At 45.3% G+C, this 12,131-nt stretch overlaps 1 pseudogene; it reads left to right on the top strand.

The window, feature by feature from the left end:
* Positions 1–786: 786 nt before the first annotated feature.
* Positions 787–1,268, top strand: LOC123125541 (histone H2B.1-like; annotated as a pseudogene).
* The last annotated feature ends 10,863 nt before the right edge of the window (positions 1,269–12,131 follow it).

Here is a 12,131-nt window from a genome sequence, read left to right as displayed (position 1 = left end):
GGAAATCTTCCGATCTATTCATCTTCAATCATGGCAGTACAGCGAATACCAAAAATAATAAAAATTACATCCAGATCCGTAGACCACCTAGCAACGACTACAAGCACTGAAGCAAGCCGAAGGCGCGCCGCCCTCATCGCCCCTCCATCGTCAGAGTCGGGCACAACTTGTAGTAGACAGTCGGGAAGTCGTCGTGCTAAGGCCCCATAGGACCAGCGCACCAGAACAACAATCGCCGCAGATGAAGAATAACATAGATTGGAAGGATCCAATCCGAAGACACACGAACGTAGACGAACACCAACGAGATCCGAGCAAATCCACCAAAGATAGATCCGCCGGAGACACACCTCCACACGCCCACCAACGATGCTAGACGCACCACTGGAACGGGGCTAGGCGGGGAGACCTTTATTTCATCTTCAGAAAGCCATTTATATATTCGTATGTTGAATTTATATTGAGATTTCATTCGGATATCATTGAAATGTGTAAATTTGTTTGATGCTACGCACTTTTCTACTGTGATGAGACACTGTGCGCACCCCGAACATTTGCTCATCCATTTTGCATTTCTTTTCCGATCGTCCCGCCAACAATTCATTTTCCTTTTCCGATCCCGCCCACAATCCCGCCATCCCCGCCGATCCACGCCCCAACGCATCCCGCCCGTCCATCCAAAAACCAGCTATAAATCCACCGCCCCCTCCTCCTCTCCCCACCGCAGCCCAAATTCCCCAATCTCCTCCCGCACTCAACCTCAAGCCCAATCCCCACCCACCTACCCCACCCCATGGCGCCCAAGGCGGAGAAGAAGCCGGCGGCGAAGAAGCCCGTGGAGGAGGAGCCCGCGGCGGAGAAGGCTGAGAAGGCGCCCGCCGGGAAGAAGCCCATGGCCGAGAAGCGTCTCCCCGCAGCGGGCAAGACCTCGGCCAAGGACGGCGACAAGAAGGCCAAGAAGAAGAGCAAGAAAAGCGTGGAGACGTACAAGATCTACATCTTCAAGGTGCTCAAGCAGGTGCACCCCGACATCGGCATCTCCTCCAAGGCCATGTCCATCATGAACTCCTTCATCAATGACATCTTCGAGAAGCTCGCCGGCGAGGCCGCCAAGCTCGCGCGCTACAACAAGAAGCCCACCATCACCTCCCGCGAGATCCAGACCTCCGTCCGCCTCGTCCTCCCCGGGGAGCTCGCCAAGCACGCCGTCTCCGAGGGCACCAAAGGCCGTCACCAAGTTCACCTCCTCTTAGGTTCGCCCGCCTCCCCTCCTGGTGACCGCTGTTGATCCCCGCCGTGGATCTGCCTGCCTATCTAGATATATACAGTACTAGTATTAGTAGTGCTTGATGGAAATCGTTGGACGGATGATGGTTCGTGTGTAGTCGTGGTTGGTTGTAAGATGATGTTCCCGTGGTGCTACTTTTGCTGGTTGATCTGAATATTAATGGAACAATATCTACTACTCTGAATTTGTGATGAATCATATCAACAGTAGTTATATGAGTTTGAGACGGTTATATTATTTTGATCGGACCTGTTGTGCACCGTGTTTGTTAGTTTACATCGTTCTGTTGTTCTTGGTCACAAATTGAATCAAGTTAGACCCAATTGGGATGTTTCAATTGGTTGATCTGAATGTTAATAAAATGGATCCGTCTATGTTACATCTAGATGTGAGATAATATCTCACATCTAAGTATGACGTCAGCCCTATCTCCTTATTGTTTATCTTGTTTGTCCGAACCAGTCTCGCGCTCACGTCCGCCTCGGTGGGCCAGCCTATACCCCCGACAGCTCGTAGTGTGTACGCAGGAGGCTAGCTTTTTACGGTGTGCATCAGCCAGCCCAAGATTCCTTCTTGCTACATGTCTCTCTCCCTGTGCGTGTACGGTAGATCGATATATCATATTAGATCGGATGGCGACGCAAGGAGAAGCAGCAAGCACCTTGATAAGTTGTGTTGTGTCACTACTCGAAGCTAGCGATCAGATTTTTTTTTTCAGGAAAAGCTAGCGATCAGATGTATATCAGTGAAAATAAAGTAGCTCTACCACATCGATTTGTTAGTTTTTGCGTTTTATTGCCATCTTTTTAGCGGCGTGTCTCTGATCGCTAGCTTATAGTAGGCTATAAATGATTTCTTTTTTTTGCCCTTTTGTTTTTGCTTTTCCGTTCCACTCTTTATATTTTATGCATTAATTTTCAAGACAAAGTTTGATAAAAAAAATCAGAAACATGTTCATGATTTTATGGTAATATAAATTTAATTTTTTATTACAATGAACTCTTTTATACACAATGAACTTTTTAAATTATATTAACTAAACTTTTTTAATACACACAAAATATATTTTTCATACAAACTTAACCTTTTTTAATATACGTAGAACCATTTTAAATATACGGTAAAACATTTTATAATATACACTAAATATTTTTAAAACACATACTGAACAATCGACCGTGCATCCAAAAGTGTTAAAAATTCTTCAGGCATTTAGAAAATGTTCGCCGATTCAAAATAAATAAATCACAAAGTTCTAAAATGTTCACGAATTTAAAATTATTCATATATTTGAAAAAGGTTCAATTTTTTAAAAAAATGTAAAGGAAAATAAGAAAAATAATGAAAAAACCAAAAGAATAACCAAAAAACCAATAGAGGAAAATAGACAAAAAAGAAGAGAACAAAAAAGCCGGTTGCAACCATCCCAAAACCACCAAAAAGGTTCCTAAAACCGGATCCCCAAACCACAGTTCGCTCCCAGGAATCCTCGACCGCTTCCCAAAAAGCACTCGCTAACAACGCAAATGGTTCCATGGATCTCTTTTTTTAACAACGCAAATGGTCCAACCCACTATGAGCGAATAGTGAGCGACCGCTAAGCTTAGTGATTGTATCAGCGCCCCCCCCCCCCCCCCCCGGGTCCTTATTGTAGGTATTAGCGGGCCTTGTTGTCTTATTAGCGAAATGCAACTAGGACAAAGGGCCGATCATGCAACTACAAGTCCATCCTCGGTTGCATGTCGAGTGTGGACAAGCAATTGGGTAGGGTTCGGGCAAGTTGCATCTCCAAGGTGAACATGCCAATGGGTCGGGGTCAGGAGTTGCGTGTCGAGAGTGGATATGCACCTCGGACAAAGTTGATGTCGACGGTACACTTGCAAGTGGATCAAACTGGATTGTAAAACTGAGGTCAAAAGGGTCGAGCCCAGTTGTAAGTCGAAGGTGAGCTTGCAACTGGAACAACAACGAAACTATGGGCCCAGTTGCGAGTCGAGGGTGAACTAGCAACTAGGCCAACCATCAATGTACGAGCCCAATTGTGAGTCGAGAATGGAAGTGCAATTGGGATGAAACAAACTACGAGCCTAGTTGCGAGTTGAGGGCGAACTTGCAACTCGAACAACTACATGAAACTAACATATCATTTGCGATCCAAGGATGGACTTGCAATTGGGACAATAATAAACTACAAGCCCAGTTGCATGTCGAGTGTGGATTTGAAACTTGGATGAAAAACAAAATACATGTCCAGTTGCAAGTCGGGGGTGGACAAGCAACTGGGGTGAAAACAAAACAACATACTCCCGAGTTGCGAGTCGAGAGTGGACTTGCAACTGGGCCGAAAGAAACCCCTAGTTGCAGGTCGAGGGTCTAATTGCAACTACTATGAAAAAAGAACAAAAAAACACCCCCCAAGTTACGAGTGGAGGGTGGACTTGCAAGTAGAGCAACTACAAAACTACACCCTCACGAGTTGCGAGTACACGGTTGACTTGCAACTGGGGCGATTACAAACTACATCCCTCGACTTGCAAGTCGGGGGTGGACTTGCAACTGGGGTGAAAACAAATAAGAAACAACACCCTCCTCGAGTAGCGAGACGATCGCGGACTTGCAACTGGGGCGATTACAAACTACATCCCTCGAGTTGCAAGTCAGGGGTGGACTTGCAACTGGGGTGAAAACAAAATAACACCCTCCCGAGTTGCGAAACGAGGGTGGACTTGCAACTGGGCCGACAGAAACCCCTAGTTGCAGGCTGAGGGTCTAATTGCAAGTACTATAAAACAAGAGAAAAAACAACACCCCTCGAGTTGTGTGTCGAGGGTGGACTTGCAACTAGGGAAACTACAAAACTACACCCTCCCGAGTTGCAAGTACACGGTTGACTTGCAAATGGGGCGATTACAAACTACATCCCTCGAGTTGCAAGTCGGGGGTGGACTTGCAACTGGGGTGAAAACAAACAATAAACAACTCCCTCTCCGAGTTGCAAGTACATGGTTGACTTGCGACTGGGGCGATTACAAATTACATCCCCCAGTTTGCAAGTCGGGGGTGAACTTGCAACTGGGGTGAAAACAAAACAACCCCCCCCCCCCCCGAGTTGCGAGACGAGGGTGGACTTGCAACTGGGCCAACAGAAACCCCTAGTTGTAGGTTAGGGGTCTAATTGCAACTACTATGAAACAAGAACAAAAAACAACACCCCCGAGTTGCGAGTCGAGGGTGGACTTGCAACTAGGGAAACTAAAAAACTACACCCTCCTGAGTTGCGAGTACATGGTTGACTTGCAACTGGGACGATTACAAACGGGATCCCTCAAGTTTCAACTCGGGGTGGACTTGCAACTGGGGTGAAAACAAACAACACCCTCCCGACTTGCGAGTACATGGTTGACTTGCAACTGGGGCGAGTACAAACTACATCCCTCGAGTTGCAAGTCAGGGGTGGACTTGCAACTGGGGTGAAAACAAAACAACACCCTCCCGAGTTGCGAGTCGAGGATGGACTTGCAACTGGGCCGACTGAAACCGGGTCTAATTGCAACTACTAGGAAACAAGAACAAAAAACAACACCCTCGAGTTGCGAGTTGAGGATGGACTTGCAACTAGGGAAACTACAAAACTACACCCTCCCGAGTGGCAATACATGGTTGACTTGGAACTGGGGCGATTAGAAACTAAATCCCTCAAGTTGCAAGTTGGTGGTGGACTTGCAACTAGGGTGAAAACAAAACAACACCCTCCCGAGTTGCGAGTCGAGGGTGGACTTGCAACTGGGCCGACAGAAACCCCTGGTTGCAGGTCGAGGGTCTAATTGCAACTACTATGAAACAAGAACAAAAAACAACACCCCCCGAGTTGCGAGTCGAGGGTGGACTTGCAACTAGGGCAACTACAAAACTACATCCTTCGAGTTGCGAGTACATGGTTGACTTGCAACTGGGGCGATTAGAAACTAAGGCGACTGAGTTGCGTGAGCAAGGCCGACAAGTAGTCACCAGACTGACGATGTGACACAAGACCCGAGCGACAAAACAACCGTCGATCAAGATTTGCATGACATTTAAAGCGAATAGATTGCTGAGTGAAAAATTATAAATTCAAATATGAAAAGAGAAAACAAAAAATAAATATAAATAAAAGACAAAGACTCATGAATATAAAATACTTCTTAATTTTAAAGAAATAATGAAACAAAAAATAAAAATAAAAAAGTAAAATGACAAAAAAAGGGAACGCAACGGCTCATATAGAAGAAATGGAAAAAGACTACTGTCTATAAGAAGACATGAAAAAAGATAAGAATTAGGGCTGCCGCCTAGAGTAGCTTGTCTCAAAAGAAAAATAAAGTCTACCGTAGCGTAGTAGGAAACGGGAGGACAAAGCACGGAATGGGAAAAAACGTTGCAGTTGGGAAAAAAAGTGTTGGACCTGAGTTGCGGGTCAAGGATGGACTTGCAACTGGGACAAAAAAGTTGGGCCCAGTTGCGAGTCGACGGTAGACTTGCAACCGGGACAAAAAAGATTGACCCGAGTTGTGAGTCGAGGTTGGACTATCAACTGGGAAAAGAATGTCGGGTCCTGGTTGGGAGTCGGTAGTGGACTTGCAACTGGGACAAAAAAGAAACCCAGGCCCCAATTGCGGCTCGAGGATGGACTTGTAATTGGGACCAAACAAATCGGGCTCCGGTTGTGAAAAATAACAAATCAATTACGTTTAGAAACAACATAGTGAAACGGGTCGCCAGCATGCTGCAATAATGGATCCCTTGGTTAAAAATAGGGCAAGAAAGACAAAGATGGATCCAAAGTCACTTCGCATCATCATTTACTGCATCGTTCTTCATCGCGAGGACAAAGTTCGAACCCCTTAGTCAACACCCTCCTTCCTACTCGCATCGGCTCTACTCCAAGACAAAGGGGAATGCGAGAGAGTCAGTGGCGATGGAACTGAGGAGGCAGTGACCAGCTCGTATCTTCAACTTATGCAACACAAGCCAAAAAGAAACGGGCCCCGAGATCGTGCCACAAAGACGGCACAACAAAAGAAGCACACGCGAACGGGCAGACCAATGGAGACTAGACGTACGACAAGACGTGTGAGTATAGGATGAGCGCGACAAAATAATCGACGATCAAAATTTGCACAACATTTTAAAAGCAAACAGGTAGAGCGGACGGAAATTTAGATGAGACATTGCTAAATGTGTTAAAAATCATGAATTTAGAACAAATAAAATAAAGAATGAGAAAAATTAAAACAATGTTGGAAGTAGTAAAACCCAAGAAACAAAGAACGAAGAAAACGGTTGAAAATCAAGAAAGAAGTACAATAAAGAAACATAAGGAAAAAAAGAAATAAAAACAATTAAAACAGAAATAAATAAATAAAACTAAAACAAAATTGCCATAATTTTTTTTAAATCGTGAATTTATAAACATTTGAATTTAGAAAAGTTTAAAAGTATAACGCAAATAGATAGAAGAAAAAGGGAAGAAATGAAAAAAAAAACACAACCGACTCGTGCATTTATACCATGCACCCCAGGATGAAAAACAGTTCAAATCGCTTTGTGCGGGCACAACAGGCCAACAAAAAGAAAAGACCCAGCCGCAAGCACATAATGAACTGTAGAAAAGCAAACAAACGATGCGCACACATGCATCGACACGAAATCCAAGATCACGAAAAGAAAAACAATGGCATGTTCCCCACTCGCATGGCCGTGGACGCGGGCCGTCGCGCCGGACAACGTACGTTGAACTGGTTCGCGAGGCGAGACGATCAACTAGAGCGAAAATTAAAGACAAACAGATCAACGGTTTTGAATTTAAATGTGAGATAGTATATCACATCTAGATATGAAATAGCAAATCTGTAATAAAATCATATCAGCTACTCGGAATTTGTGATGTACTCCTATCATATTAAGAGTAGTTATGTACTTATGTCTGACATCCTCTTTCAAAACTAGTCATATCAGCCACTCGGATTTTGTTAATGACATCATATTACAGTAGTTCTGTTGTTCTGGGATGCTGCTTGTCAACTGATGAAATCGTAGCAAAGTAGTTTTGTTGTTCTGGGATGCCGCTTGTCAATTGTATAAACAAACCTAACTGGCGTGTTATAATTGGCCGTCTAATATATAATTGGCTGTCTAATATGGATGAGATTGCCTGCTCCTCACGCGTGCGCCCATCTGTTCTCCCGCATACGTGGCTTGATTTGATTGAAACAAAATAAGGCCCGGCCCCACCCCCTTAAAATCAGGGGGGAGATGATTAGATTAGAAAGAAAAAAGAAAAAAAGACAGCCGTAGGATGAGGTGGGAGCATGGATGGGAGCATGGGGAGGAAGCAGGCAAGCCAGATCCGTCTAATATATGCACCTTGCTAGTTCCGTTCTTGTCATGGGTGGCTCTCATATATTAGCTGGCTAATTGCTATGTTGCCCAATGTTAGTATTAGTTATCTGCAAGCGGCAGCAATACACTTTCAGTTTATTTCTCTCTTGATTTTGAATGTCACTTTGCATGCATTGGAACAAATCTACCCATCTGTCTGTAGTATGTCACCGCTGATACCTACACCACTGATACCTACTGCCTGTTAGAATTTGGTTATTGGTTTTCACTATATGTTAACTGATCTTATTTGGCTATGGGTTATCCGTTGTAACTTATAGGTCATCCAAATGATGCATTTTCTGCTATGATACATGACTTCTGCCTAATGGTCTGGTTGTAGGTTATCCATTTTCTGCTTGATGAATTTACGTTGTTGCTTGATTTTTAACCAAGCTGCTATTGTGCACCTGTGTGCTAGTTTATCTAGTTGTTCTGGTCCACTCCATGTCAATTGTCAAAACTAGTCTGCAACTGAATCAAATATGCATAAGGGTTTGAACTAACAAGAACGTATGGCAGTTTAGTACTGATCTTTCTAGTTTATACCTGCCCAGGTTCTTTCACGCCATATGCGGCACTGATAGTAGTAAGCTAATTGCCATGTTGCTCTGTTGTACAACTTGTAGTTTTACGAAGGCTGTAGCATACACTTGATATTTATGTCTTGAATTTGAATGCCCATCTTTTGCATGCATAGAACAGATGAGCCTGCGATGTTGTAGTATGTCACTATGAATACCTACTGCTTGTTAGAATTTGGTTTCTATTCAAATGTGTGCAGTACCAGATTAGAAATAATGATGCATTTCTGCCATAATACTTGACTCTTGGTTATTGGTTATCCATTGTAACCTAGTTATATAGTATTATTAGTAGTAGAGCTTGATGGAAATCGTTGGGCGGATGATGATCAGTGTATAGTCGTGGTTGGTTGTAAGAGGATGTTTCTGTGGTGCTACTTCTGGTCGATCTGATTATCAATGTCACTATATCTGCTAGTTATATTTGACATCCTGTGTGGTTGTGCTTGATGAATTAGCCATGTTTTATGATTTTAAACCGACCTGTTCTGTTTTTCTTGGCGGCTGCTTGTCAATGGTATAGAAGTAGTGGCTACTGAATCAAATAGACGTAACTGGGGTGTTATAATTGGCTGTTCAACATCCATCTTGCTAGTTTCATGTTTGCCATGGGTGGAACTGATATATTAGCCAATTGCCATGTTGCCAAATGTCAGCTTACAAGTATTAGTTGTTTGTAAGCTGCAGCAATACACTTCTAGTTTGATATTTATGCCTTGATTTTGAATGTCATATTTTGCTTGCGTTGGAACAAAATCAGTCTGTCATGTTGTAGTATGTCACCGTTAATACCTACTGCATGTTAGAATTTGGTTGCTTCTCACCATTAATAGCCCTCCACACATTTCTGCTATGATACTTGGTTATTGGTATCCGTTCTAACATGACTTTTGGTTACTGTTTATTTGTTCTAACTTGATCATAAGTTATCCAATCTTATTTGGCTCTGCGTTATCCACTGTAACTTGGCTTATAGGGCAGGCTTGTAGGTCATCCATGTAATGATGCATTTCTGCTATGACACATGACTTCTCCCTAATGCGTTGGTTATATGTTGCTTGATGAATTTGCGATTGTTATTTGATTTTGAACCAAGCTGCTGGTGTGCACATGTGTGTGCTAGTTTATCTAGTTCTGTTGTTTTGATCCACTCGATGTCAAATGTATGAAAGTAGGCTGCAACTGAATCAAATATGAATACTGCGGGTTTGAACTAACCAGAGCATACGACTTTTTAGTATTGAATCTTCCTAGTTTACTTGCCCTGGTTCGTTCCTCCCATATGTGGCACTAATATTAGTTGGCTAATTGCCCTATTCTACAACCTGGTAGTTATCTGCAGGCTACTCTTGATACTTATGTCTTGATTTTGGATGTCCCATCTTTTCCATGCATGGAACAAATCAGGCCTGCCATGTTGTAGTATGTCACCACTAATACCCACTGCTTGTTAGAATTTGGTCTGTATTCAAATGCGCGTTGTATCAGATTAGAAATAATGATGCATTTCTGCTATTATACATGACTATTGGTTGTCAGTTACCCATTGTTACCTGCTATAGGTTATCCAATCTAACTTGGCTATTGGTTACCCATGTAACTTGGCTATAGGTTATCTAATGTAATGATGCATTTCTGCTATGATACTCTGACTTCCGTCTAATGGTCTGGTTGTTTTGTGACGGTTATATGTTTTGTGTCTGTACCTGAGCTTTGCCACTTTCTCTAGTTCTCTTGTTCTGGGTTACTCGGTGTACATTGTTTAAAATTAGTCTACAACTGAATCAAGTAGGCCCTTTTTTATTGTACATGGAATCAAATACTTCCTCCGTAAAAAAAAGAGTAAAACACACTGGAGGTCCTAAAAGTATTCCAAGTATATCAAGTAGGTCATAATAGTCTGAAATCAATCACCATAGGCCTAATTGACACATTTGGAATAATAAAGTAGTGATCTTTACGGAGGGAGTAGGTCTTAACTTATTGATCCAAGCGGCTGTCGAACACTCCAAGTAGTATCAATCCTGCATAGACTGTTACTAAGATTAGTTTAAGGAACACACATTTTCACAGCGCAGTATATTTATATTTCCAGTTTAAGGAACAAAGCATTTTGACCACACGTGCGGGCTTATTCTTGCCATTGGCAGTATATTAATGGGCTATATTTGCCCATTGAGCTTACTGCTGGTTACCTGCAGGAATACTGCTATACAGTGGAAAGCCTTTCAGCTTAGCGCTTATCTCGATTTTGAGTGCCTTCTTTTGCATGCATACAAACAAAGCAGCCTGTCTTTTGTATGCCACATGTTGATTGTTTGTTACAGAAAGTTCCATTTTCTTGCAGAATTAATACATACTCCTTGCTAGAAATTGGTGGCATGTGGGATGTGTGTAGCATCAGATTGTAAGTATGAAGTAGCATCCGTAGCACGACGTAACTTGACTATACTGCTAGAAGTAATCATCCTACGGCCTTGTTCGGTTAAACCCCTCCCAAGGGAACTGAACGAGGGAAGCGGTAAACTACCCAAACGCCTTCCCTCTCCTCTCGCGACCGCGTCGCCCCCGCGGGCGACCGGCCGCGCCCTGGCCCCTCCTCCCCAAGCCCTCCCTCTCCCCTCCCTCTCTGCCGCTGGCGCCCGCCTCCTGGCCTGGCCTGGGCGACGCTGGCGGCGGCGGCCCCTGGCCATTCCCCTCTCGGTGGCATTCTGGCATGGGGTGGCTCAGCTCCGGGGGGTGTACCGGCGCACGGGAGATCTGCTGGGCGGCGGCGCTATCGTTGCAGCGGGGTGGCGCGGCGGCGGGGACTAGCGACTCCTGCTTGGCCCAGATTTGGGCCATTTGGGCCATATCTGGGTCGGGGCGGGTCAGCGGCAGGGTGCGGCGTCGGCGTGGCTCCCGGGAGGCAGAGCGGGTGTGTCGGGCTGGTGGGTGTTGGCGGAGCTGCCGACGCCCTGCTGCAGCATGGCCGACGGGGCTTAGCGGGCCTGTTTTGGGCCTGGCCGGGCCAGGGGTGGCCTGGTATGCCCTGCTCCCACGTCCGGAGGGCGACTGCAACAGTGCTGAAGGCACGGGACTCCTGCACGACGGCGGTGGAGGTGGTTCCCTCTGGCGCGGCTCCGGTGCTACTGCTCCCGACGCCTGACGCCTCTCTCTCTCTCTGTCCTCTTGGCCTCGTGGTGTTCTTAGTGAGGCGGCATGGGTGGCGTCAAGACCGCGGTGGCGCATGCTGGTGGGCGGCAAGTTGGCTGGTTGGCTCCGGCCCGGTTGGGCAATGGGGGTTGGGAATGCGTGAGAAATCCTTGCCGGTTCTTCTGGCTCCGATCCGGTGTCGCCTGCGGGTGCCGCCATTCCTTCCTGGAGGGTGTCGGTGGTATCCATCCCCCACTCCCCTTCGCGTGCCGGGGGAATCCTAGGACACGTCCGGCAGCAGTGTCGTTGGCGTCGCATTCCTTCTTGGAGGTGCTGCTTGGTACGCGCTGGATCGGAGCCTTGGACTGTGGTGGGACGATTCCGGAGGGCGCAACAGTGGCGGGTCATCTGCGCTTTGTCGAGCTGCCGTTGTTGGCATTTCTTTCTTCTTCTTTTCCCTTTTTCTTTTCTTTTGAGTTTGCTGTGCTGCTCGCCCCAGCAATTGTGGTGTTATTGGTGTTGGTTGCTTTGTAATATAAAGCGGGGGAACTCTTTTTGGGTAAGGGAACTAAAGGGGATTTGGGGTGTTTACCCTCTAAATCGAGCAAGCCTAGATGATAAGTTTGGGTTAGTGGTTGCTGCTCTAGTTTATGGTGCCTGCAGGAAGCAGTTGCCCACTTGAAGCATACGCAGACCACAACTGTTTC

The sequence above is a fragment of the Triticum aestivum genome, chromosome 5D, assembly GCF_018294505.1.
Source record: "Triticum aestivum cultivar Chinese Spring chromosome 5D, IWGSC CS RefSeq v2.1, whole genome shotgun sequence".
In the NCBI taxonomy this organism is placed as follows: domain Eukaryota; kingdom Viridiplantae; phylum Streptophyta; class Magnoliopsida; order Poales; family Poaceae; genus Triticum; species Triticum aestivum.
The sequence above is the reverse complement of the archived record's forward strand: the minus strand, read 5'-3'. Positions and strand labels throughout refer to the sequence as shown.